Below are 9,197 nucleotides of genomic sequence, written 5' to 3' on the forward strand. Positions count from 1 at the left end.
AATCTGCCAGTGAAAATGGAACTCAGGAGGGCCCCGCGTAGCCCTCCTGAGCTCCGTTTTCACTGGCAGAGGCACCGCGGACCAGTCCTTCCCTGTTCCCAGGGCAACCCTGTGGGCCAGATCCAGTCCGCGGGTCTTGAGTTTGACACCCCTGTCCAACAATGTGCCTCTCAGTCAGTTTTTTTTTTTTTTACTTTTGGCAACTTCTTAGATCAGTCCCTGAAATTTTCTTGGCAAGAAATAGTTTGCCAGTGCCATTCTCCACCAAAGTTTTCAAAAGCAAGAATAATGTATTATAACTGATGCATTCTTGATTATTTTTTTATCTGTTTAAGACTCTTAAAGAAATGTTCTCTTTGCTAGGTGTACAGTACATAGTGGTGTTCCTTACTTACCCACTGCTTCATTTAACAACCATTCAAAGTCAGGACGATGTTTTAGCTGACCAATCCTTGCACTTATGACCATCGCAATATCCTGCCATCACCAGATGGCATGGAGAATGCAGAACTTAAGTCACAAGTCATGAAACGTTTGTATTGCTTAATGCAATACATTATTGTATTGCTTAATGACCAAATGAGAAGTGAGGTCATAAGCTCATCACAATGATGTGATCCCCCTCCCCACTAAGCCACTGTGGTACTTAGCAACAGGGCTGCTGATCCCAATATAGTTGCTAACCAAACCACCTATGCTTTAACAAAACATTTAACACTATACCAAGCAATTTTTGGATTTAATCACCCCCAATGTTAAAAGTTCGTTGCAGTTGATTTGCAATAACGTGCTAGATGTTATTTTAGATGCTACCACAAGAAGGAGCAGCACACATGTACGTTTGCCATATAGAGCATCCTGGTTAGAAAGGCAGACAAGAAAACAGTGTCTAAGTGTCCACAGTGAAATACACACACAAATCTTAGATGGCGGAACTGGTGGTTTTCTTCAACTCGGCAAGTTTCCTACTTTTTTTTTAATCAGCATGACTTTGGACAATTTTTTTTAAATTTTTAAATCAAAAGCATGCTGCTGCTTAAAGATATTTTTTACTTATTGGAAGCAGGAAAATCCCATTGTATCAGCTCAGAGGTGTGTTTGCATGGTTCAGCAATAGGCCTTTCCTTAGAAAGAGGTTCAGGCACTATTTTAAAACATAAGCCATGAGCTATATGCTACTTAAGCTAGGTTTGGGCCCCACTTGCTAGTTTTTGCGTACTATGTGGGTCCCACACAGACTGGATTCTTCAACATCTCAAACAGGAACTTTCCTGTCCTTCCTAGATCTACCTTGCACTGAATCTGGGATTCTGTGTGACACTTTGAATGATAAACTGACCACATATGCTAGGGGGAAGATGCAGCTGGGCAGGAAGGACTACAAGTTGCATGGCAGTTTGGGCAAACTAGCTTCACATCTGTCAAAACTCTCTTGCAGCTGTAACAGTGGTCACCAACTGGTGGTCGATGAGAAAATTTTGGTGGTCTGCAGAAAAATTATTTGCATTTTTTATATTGCACTAACTACTATTTATGTTTTAAAAAAAAAAAATCATATTAGTGGTCCATGGGATTTAAAATTATGAATTTAGTGGTCCCTGAACTCTGAAAGGTTGGCGACCCCTGAGCTGTCAGGTAAAAGTAAAGGTTCCCTTCGCACATGCCTGCTAGTCCTTCCCGTCATGTGGCCGGCATGACTAAATGCCGAAGGCACACGGAACGCTGTTACCTTCCCACCGCCTATTTTACTACTTATATTTTTATATGCTTTCCAACTGCTAGGTTGGCAGAAGCTGGGGCAAGTAACAGGAGCTCGCTCCGTTACGTGGCGCTAGGGATTCGAACCACTGAACTGCCGATTTGAAAGATCGACAAGCTCAGCGTCTTAGCCGCTGAGCCACCACATCCCCTTGCAGCTATAGCCAAAGTCTAAGGCTGTACTTTCTTCCTATGTTTATCCCTGTATTCCCTGTAGCAACGAAACAATTTTTCCTCTATCTGCCGTCATTTCTCTCCCACACAAAAGCTGGGCAATTCTTATAACCTGAAAGACCAGTCAGCCAACTCGCTGTTTCTTTAGACTTTAAAGAAAAGCAGATTGTATGCGTCATAAAGGAAGGGTCATTAGGATTTGATTAAAAAATGCAACACAAAATTCTTCAAGGCTTGGGACTTAGAGAGGATGGAGCTTGCAATCCAATACTTCTGGAGGATAACAGGTCAAGTGAAGTTTCCCCAAGGCAACATGCAAGGTTATTGGCTCTTCCGGTGTCCAAGGGCGTGAGGGATTTCCAAGGGCATGTTCCAAATGGAATCACGTTAGCTTCAGATGCATCTGGCTTGAGCATCACTTTCACTTTCCGAACGTGTCATACAACATAGAATAATAAGAGTTGGAAGGGACCTTGGAGGTCTTCTAGTCCAACCCATCTGCTCAAGCAGGAAACCCTAAATCCGTGATGGTGAATTTATGGCACGTGTACCACAGGTGGCACACAGAGCCATTTGTGCCGGCATACGAGCTGCAGGCAAACTGACCTCACTGCGCATGCGTGCGCTCACAGCTGATTTTCGACAAGTTTGAGGCCTTTTTTTTGCCTCCCAGAGGCTTGAGGAAGGCTTCTGCAGGCCGAAAACTAGTCCCGTTTTGTAACTTCCTGTTTTTCCGAAAATACCGGAAGTGGCAAAATGGGGCTAGTTTTCGGCCTGCAAAGGCTGCAGAAGCCTTCCTCAAGCCTCTGGGAGGCCGAAATAGGCCTCAAACCGGCCAAAAATCCATTGTGAGGCGCAGTGCAGGTAAGGGGGCGGCGGAGGGTGGGTAGGTGGGGATTGCAGGCACATGCATAGGGGGCATGGGGGCAGCACACATTGCCTTCTGGGTGCTGGCACGCGAGCGCGGGTGTGCAAGCGGGAGCACACTTTTTGGCACAGGAGCACCACTGCCCTAAATCGTTTCAGACAAACACTCGTCCAGTCTCTTTTTGGAAAGCCTTCAGTGATGGAAACCCACAACTTCTGAAGGCAAGCTATTCCATTGGTTAATTGCTCTCACCATTAAGAAATTTCTCCTTAGTTCTAGGTCGCTTCTCTCCTTGGTGAGTTCCAACTATTGTTTCTTGTCTTGCCTATTGATGCATTGGGAAATAGTTTGACCCCATGGTTACTACCATAATCTTCCTAATTTTGATAGTGGGGGCAGCCTGTCTCTTTTGCTTGGGTAAAAGGGCCAGTAGCTATACAGACTGCCTTTGCATACCACAGCCAGAGTTTTGCAGCTGACGTTCAACGTAGCAGGTGGTGCAGGAAGTGTGGGATCAACATCCTACCAACACAGCTGATTTTCCTCCAGCAATTGGCAGACTGATTGTCAGGACTTAGCTCAGACTCTGAAGAAGCTGCTCCAGCTGAACCTCAAGCCAGGAATCCCCTAGATCAGATGCCTCCAAACTTGGCAACTTTAAAACTTGTGGACTTCAACTCCCAGAATTCTCCAGACAGCCAGAGAATTCTGGGAGTTGAAGTCCACAAGTCTTAAAGTTGCCAAGTTTGGAGACTCCTGACCTAGATCCAGGCACCATCCAACAGCCCGGAGTGATCAGACGGTGTAAGGACTTCTCAACGAGTGGAGAGCAAAGCCAAGGCTTTTCAGTGAAGCTCCTTGCCAAGCAAGGGAGTAACTCTCGTGGGTAAAGAAAGGGGAGTAGTATATAGTCAAGAGTTTTTTGGGGTTTTTTTCTTCCTCAGTGAGACCAGTCTATCAGGGCAACCTGGTCTATCCAATTATGGGACGGAGCATACTGCTTCCGCTTTTGCCTTTCAGCCCCAATCAAGGAGCCTTCGCAGCAGAGGTGGTGTTCAGCAGGTTCTGACCAGTTCTGGAGAACCGGTAGTGGAAATTTTGAGTAGTTTGGAGAACCGGCAAATACCACCTCTGACTGGCCCCACCCCCATCTCTTCTCTGCCTCCCATTGAATCCCAGCTGATTGTCTGGGTCTTCTTTTGTTGTCCTGCACAGGAGAACGGAGCTGGAAAGCAGGTTAGTGGGATGGGAATGGGATTTTGCAGTAATCTTCTACCAGGAGTGGGGAGGGAACAGAGATTTTACAGTATCCTTCCCCTGCCACATCCACCAAGCCACGCCCACAGAACCAGTAGTAAAAAAAATTGAATCCCACCACTGCTTCGCAGGCAGTTGCTTTCACAACAAACTATTTTTGTGTTGAATTTATATTTTATCGACAAAGAAAGTAGCCCGGGTTCTAATCTCAGAAAGGGTATGGCTAGCTGATGAGAGCTAAATAGCTTGAAATAGATCTATACTAGTCTCCCTTTATTTCTTTTGTGGGTAAAATATAAATTCAACATTATATAGTCCAGATGACAGAATGAATGACGGACTGGTTTTATAAATGGCACTCCACTCAGATAGCAAGAAAACTGGGAAGAAGCACTTGAAATCATTTCAAATTTACTCTAATAAATTCTCACCTTTTTACACGCTGGCTGGGGGATTCAAAGAGTTGAAGTCCACACCTCTTAAAATTGCTGAGTTTGAAAAACACTACTTTAGGTTGCTGTTTTTCAGCTACCTGTTGCAAAATTAAATGAGGAAGGACCCCAGATGCCACTCTCAGTTCTTCTTACCAGAAGTTTGCTTCTCACTGATGGACTGTCCTTTCCCCAGAGGGTTCAGCATGTCCCGGGATCACGTGACCATCTGACAAGCAAAATCAATGGGGACGTGAGATTCACTGAAGAACCATGTTGTTAACTTATCCGCTGCAGCGATTGACTTCACCACCATGGCAAGAAAGATCGTAAAATGGGGCAAAACTCACTTAATAAATGTTTCACTTGACAACAGAAATGTTGGGCTCTGTCGTCGTAAGTCGAGGACAACTTGTACTTGGACTCTGTCTTGGTCACTTGAGAGGTGCTTCGACAGAAGTGGAACAATGGCCAAAGACATTGCTGCGAGCACCAAAAACTGGCTACCACCAGAGAACTTCTGGTGTTAGGTTTGGGTTTTAAAATCTGGCTTCCTTGCAGTTTGCTGCTGCCAAAGCAGGCTTTGAGCAAGGAGCTCTCTAATAGAGAGATGTTTAGTGAGGGGAAAGTTAAATTATTATTTCAGGGAATCTGCACGTCACAGAAGTTTGAGAACTTCTCGGTTGAGCCAAGGATTGCTAAGATGGGCCTCGTAATCTTGCCAGCAACCTCCCTTGGAAACCAAAGACACCCTTTACAGGAGGCCCCCAAAGTTTGAGAACCCCTTATTTAGGGCAAGAATAACCCTCTCAAGGTGGCTCAATAAGCTCTATGGCCCAGACCATTCGTAACTTGGGGGTCACTTTGGTCCCTGTTCAGTTCTCGTCTCCAGGCACGCCAACTAAAGATAATTATAGAAATGTTCACATATGGACTTCACATATATTTCCCTGTGTCTGCTATTCATAGACCTACACAGGAATCAAATCCTCCCCCCTTCCCCCCTCCCTTGGCTTCAGGGTTACATTTAAACCTTGCTTACATGCTATCAAACGTATCACCATTTCCCTCCAAAAATTTTCTTTAATACATTTTTGTGTTCTGATACTTTAGGAACAAACCCTTTGCTTCCTTATCTGCTCTCAAACAAAATCAGATAACTGGCAGATCAAAAAAGGCATCGAAGCATGATGAAAGAGAAATGTTAAAGCCAAATTGTGCAAATTTTTTGAACTGGAAAGCAGTGGCAACTGAAGACATTTGATCAGTGAGCAAAGTATGTTTATTAAACCAGTTGTGCACAGACACACATACATTTCCCAAATAATTCTGATGAGACGGGAGAAAATTCTCAAGGTGTACATGAACTTCTTTAATATATATATGTAACAAAGCATTTGGCCTCTGTCTCCAACATAACAAGATGCAAAAGGCATATATTGGCACAGCAACTGTAATTCGAAATGTGTTCAAGCTGATCAGGAATATAAGGCCATAGTTGCAAAACATGAAATTCCCTGCAAATGAATGAATAGGGCAGACAGCTTTATATACAGGGGAGGGAAAACATCAAGTGAGCTTTTATTTGTGTTACAGGGATTTTGGAGAGGGCTCTACTTATCAAGCGATTAAAATATACAGTAGAGAAAGCTCTATTTTATTGAAGCATTGTTTTCCTTCCAAATATTCTGGCTTTCAGCATTTCAAGGAAAAGCAGCAGCAAATCTGTACAGCTAAATGGGATTTTAATTGCATCCAGTGTCTGAACTGCTGTACAAGACCTGAATCTAGATTGAGGGTCTCTCTCTCTCACGATTATAGCTTTGGCTCTACAAACTAAGTTGTAACTGGCACTTTTTTTTTTTTTTTGTCATTTCCGTTTGGGGAATAGAAAAACTGCAAGGTATTTTAACAAGGAGAGCAGAAGATGGAATCAGCTGAAATGAGGACAAGCCAGTTATAATTCTGACATTCCCATAATCCTGCCCCTGAAAAGGGCTGTGCCGGGATGGGATGGCTTCTAGGGGAATTATGGGAAGGAAAGTCAACCTGACATCCTAATGTTTCTCAACTATAGCAACTTTTAAGATGTGTGGACTTCAATTCCCTGAATTCCCCAGCCAGGAGTTGGAAGTCCATTCATCTTGAAGTTCCTACGGTTGAGAAACATCCTAGATCAGGGATCTTCAAACTTGATAGCTTTAAGACTTATAGACTTCAACTCCCAGAATTCCTCCTCCAGTCATGTTAGCTCAGGAATTCTGGGAGTTGAAGCCCACAAGTTTTAAACTTGCCAAGTTTGAAGACTCTTGTCCTAGACCTAGACCAAGATTCTAAATATCCTCTCACGTCTGCAATGTAACAGGAGATGCAATTTCACCCACCCGTTGGTATCTGCCTTCCAAATTTAGGCCAAAGGTCTCTTTGGAATACTTTCATCCAACCCTCAAGAAGATTCATTCAATGTTGGTCAGGGATTTGTGTGTGAAGAAATCAGTTTTCATAGCTAGGATAGGATGGTCACAACCAACAAATGTTGTCAAAGTCCACTTCCTTCAGCACCACCAACTGGCCAAAGAAAGAGTTGCAGATATTCAGGAAAACTAGGATGGGTCAGGGAAGATTACCTAGAAGAGCCGGGGTCTCCAACCTTGGCAACTTTAAGACTTGTGGACTTCAACTCCCAGAGTTACTCAGCCAACTGGCTAAGGAACTCTGGAAGTTGAAGTCCACAAGGCTTAAAGTTGTCAAGGTTGGAAACCCCTGACCTAGAGGTAGATCTCACTTAATGACTATCCTGCTTTAGAGACCGTTTGAAGTTTCAGCAGCAGTGAAAAAGTCACTTTGCACCAGCTCTTGAATCTACAACTGTTGCAGCCTCCCACAGTCACCTGCACGCTTCACTGCCAGCTTCCAATAAGCAGAAGCCAGTGGTAAAATTGCGAGTTGTTCATCATGTCATGTTTCGCTTAACAGCTGAATGGAAAGTGACACTGTGAGCCCATTGAGTCACCTGATGTTTCACTTGGCAAATGTAAAATGGTATGTGGGAATGACTTTGGGAGAGGGAATGGGCTGGGGAGAGAGGCAGCCTTGAGAACAACCAGATAAAAGAGGGTACAGCCCTCAGCTGCATAACGCGCAGAGAAAGAAACGCAGAAAGGATCCTTCTTAACTTCCCAGGCTGTAAAAGAGATGGCGGGAGAAGTTGTACTTTCAGACTTGCAAGATTCTGTTAATGTAGCCTTATAATAAAAGTAGAATTAGCTCACCTGATTATGTTTCCTTGCCTGTCCTACCAGGAAGGCTGATAATGACTTCACTTGTAGTCATTAAGTGAGGACTACATGTAATGAGGTCTGACTTCTAAACAAGGTCCAGAGCTCCTTCTTCCTTTCAGCAATGGAGGCCTTTTTGGGGGTTTCCAGCCCATAAATCCAACACTTGCACATTCATTCTGTACTCTAGCGGGGAAAAAAAGGGGGCGGGGGGCACTATGGATTGGAAAAGGTTGTGCCCAACGCCTTAAATTTTATGGGAAGAACCAAAGCTTACTTTCAAAAAGTGAGAATTCTCTCTCTGTGGCAATAATAGAGTTAGAAGGGACCTTTGGAGGTTTTCTAGTCCAACCTTCTGTTCAAGCAGGGGGCCCTACACCAAGGGTCTTCAAACTTGGCAAGTTTAAGAGTTGTGGACTTCAACTCCCAGAATTCCTGAGCTAACATGACTGGAGGAGGAATTCTGGGAGTTGAAGTCCACAAGTCTTAAAGCTGCCAAGTTTGAAGACCCCCGCCCTATACCCTTTCAAACAACTGTGTGTCCAATTTCTACACCCTCACTTTCACCCATATGCATACTCTGCTCAAACCAGGAACAACCAGATAGTAAGACAAGTATGATGGTGAGAATATGACACTGGTTTTTAACTATAATCTCCCCAATGTTGCTGAAACATTTTTTTGATAAGTAAGCTTGTAGTCCTAGTTTTCACTGTCACTAAAATTAAGAACAGTCATTTCCCCCCCACTGGGATATGAGACTAAGACAGATTTTACAAAAGGATGATCTTATTACAGCATAGACTATTGGGGTGGGGAAGATTAGGTGCTGTCCCTAACAAAACATAAAAATTGAAGGTTTAACCACAACGTCTTATCATGAAAACAGTTGTAAATCCAATAAAAACCATGGAGAAAGTAAATGCAAATTATATTAAAAGGGGAAAACTCATACAAGCACCCTAAGATCTAGGCATGAATAGGAATCAAGATGAAAAATTGATACACGGCTGATCACATTGTCCATTATTTTAAGAATCAATCCAAAGAACACACACGTCCTGTAAGTTTGCAATTGGAAACTTTAGTGGATTTCCACAACCATGGTAGAATACCTTGGCAAAGTAAGTTGGTAGTAAAGACATAGCCAAGGCAACAAAGGAGCAGTGAATGGGGCAAATTCATACACGGCAATGATAAAAATTAGCATAAATGCACTGATAATATTACCTAGTGTGGTCATGAAAGGTCTACAAGAAAAACATGGTACTTAGAGGGCACCAAGGACTCTACAATTCAACTTTGAGCTACAGATATTCTCTATCGGTAGTTAGAATAAAAAAAATAAAAACCATGCAAGATACATTTTCACTTCGAGATCCTGCCTCTGTTTCTAGTATTTGACATCGTGACAAACAGAACCTCAACTTC

This window comes from Notechis scutatus, chromosome 8 (assembly GCF_049901735.1).
Source record: "Notechis scutatus isolate UNSWTSFEM ecotype Mainland chromosome 8, rNotScu1.2, whole genome shotgun sequence".
In the NCBI taxonomy this organism is placed as follows: Eukaryota; Metazoa; Chordata; class Lepidosauria; order Squamata; family Elapidae; genus Notechis; species Notechis scutatus.